The sequence below is a fragment of the Triticum aestivum genome, chromosome 2A (genome assembly GCF_018294505.1).
Source record: "Triticum aestivum cultivar Chinese Spring chromosome 2A, IWGSC CS RefSeq v2.1, whole genome shotgun sequence".
NCBI lineage: Eukaryota > Viridiplantae > Streptophyta > Magnoliopsida > Poales > Poaceae > Triticum > Triticum aestivum.
In genome coordinates, this window is record NC_057797.1 from 396,043,238 (window position 1) to 396,050,166 (window position 6,929).

General features: G+C 44.6%; 1 long non-coding RNA gene across 1 annotated transcript; it reads right to left on the reverse strand.

The window, feature by feature from the left end:
- Positions 1 to 508: 508 nt before the first annotated feature.
- Positions 509 to 4,700, reverse strand: LOC123188788 (uncharacterized). Its single transcript, XR_006495200.1, has 3 exons — positions 3,305 to 4,700; positions 2,101 to 2,491; positions 509 to 1,806 (listed from the first exon to the last, which is right to left on the reverse strand). It is a non-coding gene; the product is annotated as an uncharacterized lncRNA (long non-coding RNA).
- Between the last annotated feature and the right edge of the window lie 2,229 nt (positions 4,701 to 6,929).

A 6,929-nucleotide genomic window follows, 5' to 3' on the forward strand; every position in this document is an offset into this window, starting at 1 on the left:
CAAGCATAGTATCTCCAATAAATTATTCAGAAAATAAACATGCCTAAAAAGTTTAGAGACCTCATGACAGGTGGACTGATGCCCAATATATCTTTAGATAAACAATGAGCATGTTTCCCCAGGTAATTTGATGAACTGAAGCAAATTATCCGCAAGTAATAGAAAAGAAAATTAGTAGATCATCCAAGGATCAAATGGGCAAACAGTAATATAATCTTGAAAAGAAACACCAATTTCAGTAAATTTTACCACAAAAAAATTGCAGTTCTCTGTCACTTCTTTCCTTGTACCCAGAATAATTCCAAAAATACCAATACCACAAATTACAAAAATTCCACAGACCTCATGAAAGGTAACCTGATGTACTTTAGTCCCGGTATAGTGCTTCTACTTAGCCTAATAGGGGCAGCGCCATTCAAAAACTAACAAATCAAATCAATCAAATGCAAGCTTTTTGTTCACTGTAACTATTCCGCAAGACTGTGCTAAAAATAAGCTATTTAGAGGATCACAACTATAGTACTGTGCGATATTTAGAAATCAGCATGTGCGTGCAAGTGCAGCTCCATTGCATACCAGTTTCATGATGGCAATTAAATCTGAAATCCAAAAGCTTAAGTAACCTCAAAGTTGAAATATCGCATCCTTGCAGCTATGTTTCCACTGACAAATTGACTTCTTGCTAATGGAGCAACCCAACGATTAGTCGTAACATAATAAAAATACTGCAGTGGTACATTCTTGTTAGTAAGAAACATAATTTTAGTGCTAGAGATAAATTATTTGTTTCACCGTGCTAGAGATTAATTCTTTGTTCCACCGAAATGACATAATTTTTATGTTCGGGAAACTTGATGTTTTGGCAAGATCCTTGTGCAAGTGAACCGATTCACCGATAAGACATTGATATTCTAAGTGAATAAGTAAAGCATATATAACCACAAAAATGGTACCGGATAAAAGAAACTGCCAATGCAATGAAGATAATAACAAAGAAAGGAACTCCAAACATAATCAACCAGCAAAAAACATTTAAAATAAATTTTGCAAGAAAACATGCCCGTGCATTAAAACGGGGTATAAATATTCTAGTGATGATAAATCATTCTATGTAGAAGTTCTTAGAGTGATATAAGTTCAGATCCAAACAAAGTTACTACTGTACTTTGCATAATAAATCAGCTAAAAAAGATTCCAAGGTGTAGTACAGAATCATGGTTTGCCACAAATAAAGGCTAAGTTGAACTACTATAAAATATAGGAGGTTGCCCAGAGAATAGTCAGGAACTCCTAAGTGCTCCTACCAAAGTGCAGATTGACGATGCAAACCACAATTAATAATGTGCATGAGCAATTAAACAATGGGCCACCTACAATTCAGATTAGCACAGAAGAGAACTGCTAAACTATGAGCTCCCCTAAAAACAACCCATAAACAGAAATATCAAGGGGCCATATTTATTGTGTTTTTTTACCTTGTGTACACTTAGCCTTGTCATACTGGCTTCACGCAGATGAATCAGTCTGCCTTACACTCAACCAATGTAGTTGCACTTGCACATCTGCCGGACTGGTACACGGTAACATGACAATCTGAGTCGTTCAGATTCAGCTCGTCTGGGTAGAGATGTACTACTTGTTGTCTTCTCTTGGAGGCTGGCTTGATTTGGAGATCTCCTCACATTGCAGAAGAATCACTTCTGATTCCCTCCACCAGAAGAACTCAAGAACAAAAGCTCTCAAACATAGTATGCGAAAGAATTTCCAGAAACCAAATCGACCACACGACGAGCTAACAACCTTCTCCTGTTCAGAATTCCAATAATACAAAAATAGATCTGGATATAAATTAAGACTGTATCTTATTCTCTTAAAACTGAGGATTTGCAAGCATTTAAGACCTTCTGCTCTCTGTACCACATTTTAAAGATATACTCATATACATAACCTTGAGAAAAAAATGTTCATCGCATTGTTCCCTTCTAGATGTTAGATAGATACTACAACCTAACAAATATTCATGGATCAATTGCAGTAGTTGATGTCTAGTATCATTTGTTTGAGTTAATCAATGAATTATAGGTATCGATAGGACTTCACCTCATTCCACTTCTATTGCCCTTGTTCCAATGTTGATTTGACATCAGCCTCTCTAGTAGACGGAGAATCCATGTCAATAACAGCCTCTCAAGTCTCAAAGTACATACTCATAAAATCCTCCTCAAGTAATTTTATTGTTTCCATAAGCAATCATGAACCTACTGTACCAACATGAACAGTCAATACATATTAGTAGTGTACACAGAAATACATATCACATACTCCTGCCATCTCTCGCACACATGATGATCACATACTGTTGCTTCTGATCACAGATAGTCCTCTCCCTCAAACAAATACATCTATACGAATTGGGCTGCATATAATTAGGAGAACGTTATGGACCTCAAGGTGGGTGCAGAAATTTATCAGCTCAATCTACCTTCCATCACTGAAAAGACATAAGAAAAAATTGCTTAGTTCTGAATTTCATCGAGCATCTAATAAATAATTTAAATAGTGATGACACATTGAGCTGGAATCAGTTGAAACAGAGGTAGTACATCATAGTCAGTTAGGTAGTGCAGTCACTACCCACTAAAAAAAGTAATGACATATCCTACAGGAAAACAACAATCAGAAAATGATTATAAAAAAACAAATATGTTCCCCATAGTCCGTTGCCTATCGCTTAGAGCATACACGCACTGTGACATGTCTGATGAACATCACTGGACAGAACCTAAAACTGGAGTAACATGGAGCAACTTCAGAAAAATGAGCTAATGACGATGTATATGCCTACTTTCTGGTTCTAAAATTTCATGGTTCAGTTTACTGTTATTCTGCCCTACTTCAATCAAATAATCATGCAAACAAAGTATTCATATACATGCCAAGAATAATGCTAATTTTGGTGCTAACAGTAGGGGTGCTCAGGTGTATAACGTCAAGGAACACACTAACAGGTTGTTTTTCCTGGAACTTTGTTCCTTCTGTGAAATCTGAATATAAATGCAACTGGAACATAACTATCACTCAAACTTTTGACTATGTGTAGGCCCAAACTTGGTCGGATTAGCATGGTTCAGTTTAGAATAGAGGAACACCACAACAGATGTAAACTCCAAGGTGTAAGTCAATACTGAATCTTCAGATACGTGTCTTGTTCAGACAACAAACAATCATGAACAAATCTCTAAAAAATATTCAGAGATGCAAACATGCTAGCCTCAGGTGTAGTAACTTTCATGGGGAGAAATACCTTTGTGTAGCCGCCTCAGGCGATGGAGGGCTCGATGGGTGTTCTTCTTCCGCCGGCGAACTCGGCATAGTACGGCTGGACGGATGATTTTCCTCCGCCAGCGACATTGGATGTTCCTCTGAAAGTTGCAATGTGATGGGATTTGATGGAGATTCTGGTCGAGGGACGTGGCCTGATGGACGTTCCGGTCGAGGATCCCTCCTTATGACAGCCAAGTCCAATCCGGGTCGGGTACTACATGCTTTTGCCTTGGAGAAGAACAGAGACTCGAATTCGATTACATTGGAAATTGACTTATGTTGGAGAAGGACACGGTCTCCAATTCCATCCAAATCACGACACTGCACTGAAGATTCAGAGAACTGAAGCTGGCCTCGCTGTTGTGTTCGGGCGTCCATCCAAATCACGACACTGCACCGAAAATTCAGATAACTGAAGCTCGCTGTTGTGTTTGTGTATCTATGTGATGGAGGGCCGTCAGGCAGGGATGTGTGCGGAGCGCCGGTGCTGGCCAGGCCAGCGGCGTGCTATGTCGTAGCTTCGCCGGTGCCAGCGGTAGCGAGTCCATCTTCTCCTCGGCGCGGCGCCTAGCCGCACCAGCTCCACGCCAATCACCTCGGTCGTCCACTCCTCGCGCACCACCGACTACACCAACCGCGGCAGGTCCAGCGTGCCGCCGTCGCCATGCTGCAGCGACGCGTGCGTCGAGGACTTGCCGTTGAGCAGATCCAGCAAGAGCACGCCCAGAGAGTGTCGCCGCGCGTCCACCACCTCCGGGGCGCGGTAGCCGTCGACGCCCGCAGCACGTCCTCAAACCACGGCGGCCGCCCCTGCCATTCGAGGCACGTGGTGCTGCTCTGCTGGAGCAGCACCCCGAAGAGCGGGACCTTGAGGTCGCCAAGGAGAACGGAGAAGCTCTTGCCGCCTGCCTAGCCTGCCGTAGGGAGGACGAGGACGAGAGGAACGCACGTTCGTCCGCGCTTGGGCCACGGCAGCTGATTCGGCCCAGCCGCCCGCGAAGCCGTCGTCCATCTGGAACCGCATCAACCCGCCTGCCTTGGAGCTCGCCGCCTCCGACCACCTCTCCATCGTCCTTCGCCTCGATCGTCCGTCCCATCTCCGGATGGCGCGCCGGAGAAGCTGGGCCGTAGATGCTTCATCAGGCTGCTGGCTACCTTCGCTACCGCAGCGACATCCTCCTCATCCTGATTCTCTCCTTCCTCGTCGGCACGGCCTTGGGGTCTGCGCTGGTCGGTGACAGGTGCGCCGCCGGCTCGTAGTCCCCGTGCGGCACCGGATGCGCTGTGCCTCCAGCTCCCCACTCGCCGGGGCCCCTACTCCGCCACCTCGTCCGCCCCGTTCGCCGCGGCCGCCTCCAACTGCCGGCCTGAATACCAAGAAACAGAGGATACGCGAAAGGGATTTTTTTTACCGAATCGTTTTCCCCAGAGCCACTTACGTAGGGAGTGCGGGTTCAATTTTCGAAAAAGTGAAGGGTCTTTTTGCAAAAGCATGCGACGGACGACCAGAAGCAATCGCTGGATTATATATACTAGTACAGATGCCCGTGCGTTGCAACGGGCTAAAAATATCGTAAAACCTACTCCGTATGACAGTACGGGCCATATCTTATATCCAGTTTTGATAAACATCGGTAATAAGTTAATAATGTTATCGCTTTTCGGAGTAATTTTTTTGGAGTTTTGTGCATTAAAAAAAAAGCGTGAACATATTTAAAAGCATGAAGGTTTGGAAAGCAAGAAAAATTCACTCTTTATCTTAAAAAAACACGTTCGCTCTGTGTCCGCACTTAAAAAAAGGATTGTTAGTGCCCAGACATACTATAAAGTTGAGAAAATCGTCGGGATGTCCTTTGATGGCTTCTCCTTCATCTTGGCATTATCATCGGCGTGGAAGAGGAATGATGTAAGTGTTTTTAGTGGGATATACAGATGGTGAAATTGTTTAATCCAAAAGTTTTTCTTAGAATTTTTAAAAGATTTAAATGCAAATGAATTTATTTTGAATGGAAGAGTAGTGGTGCATTCAAATGGGATTGTTTATATACATTTTTTTGTTGATATTCGAAAGCAAATAGGTTTTTACTATGCTGATTTTTTATAGAAAATGTTGGTTCCTGGGTTTGCAAGATTATGTTCCATTCTTTTTCATTTGCACTATTTGAACTTGGCCCAAAGATCGAACCTCACACACTCCCCATCATCAACATAAAAAGGAAAAAAATTCTAGTAAATTTTATGTGGAGGCCACGCCGTGTATGCCTTGTCTAAAATTTCACTCACTTTTCATTATTGTATCTGATAATGTGTTCATAAGATGTGGAAGGCATGAATTTATTTTTGGTGGAAGAGTAGTGGTGCATTCAAGTGAGATTGTTAATATATAATTTTTTTGTTAATATTCAATTACTATGTTGATTTTTTTTAGAAAATATTGGTTGCTTGGTTTTCAAGATTATGTTCTGTTAAAAAAAGGTGCTCATTCAGGATTTTATTTTTTGCAATCGGTAGCACACACACCTGGAAATATCCAGCAGCTTCTGGTCGGTGGAGCCATTAAAAAAAGCAGCACCAAAAGAATCCCCACCGAGAGTTATCCTGCGTGGAGTCCTCATTACCAGAGGAGCGCTGGCTCGTCTTCTCCGCCCCTACCCCCCTTCCAACGCGCGATGTGCTGCAGCCACACACACCCTGGTGGTGCTCTGCTCCAGCCATAACCCCCTCCACAACCAATGAACACTCCTCCCTCCCGCCCTGATGATCCTCGGTGCCAGGAGAGGACGCCGGAGCTGGGCGAAGCGCCTTGCTTGGGGCCTAGCTCTGTCCTGTCCGTCGAGCGAAGCGCCAGGTCCGTCGTGCAGGCCGTGCTCCCCCGGGCCGGGCACTGTCTTGTAGTCGCCTTGCTTGGGGCCTAGCTCGCGGTGGTGACCATGCCCGGATTCGCTCCGTTCCCATTTTGATGCGGCTTGTTTTAATCCTCCCCATCTGCTTTTTTACAGATGTTGTTGATTCAACGGACAGACCTGCCGATCTGATTTCCCAGGCCGTCGCCTGTCGATTGATCCGATTTGGTTTGGACCTATGGCTGTTCTGTTAGCTGCTGATTGCGCGCTTATCTGATTCAGAGTTCTTCCTTCGAACTATGGATTGCGTGTATTCTCCCCTCTTTTCCCTCTTTGATTATAAGCTCCTTCGTTCTGTTCCTCCTTCACTGGTTGATTTCTGATGCGGCAAAGTCGCTCGCGTATATAAATTGATTGGATTGGATGCACATGAGCGAGGTGGGACTATTTTTGAGTTCTAATCCTCACAGAGAAGTGCGGGAGCCATGGAGGGGCGCGCTGGAGGGAGCAGCTTGGGTTCTCGCCGCCATGCTCGCCATGCCGTGCCATCTCTCGTTTCTCTCCTTCTTCTTGGTTTTCCCCTCTCTCTCTCCCCCTCATGCTTCCTCGTTTTCTTTGAGGAGCACGGCGGCGCAACCATGGCGCCACCCAGGAGAACCCCAACGCCTTGCAAGGTCCATCTGCCGCTCGCCTGGATCCGGACGCCGTCGTCGTTCCACGCATCCAACTCGTCTGCCACCACCCTGTGCAGACCTCACTCAA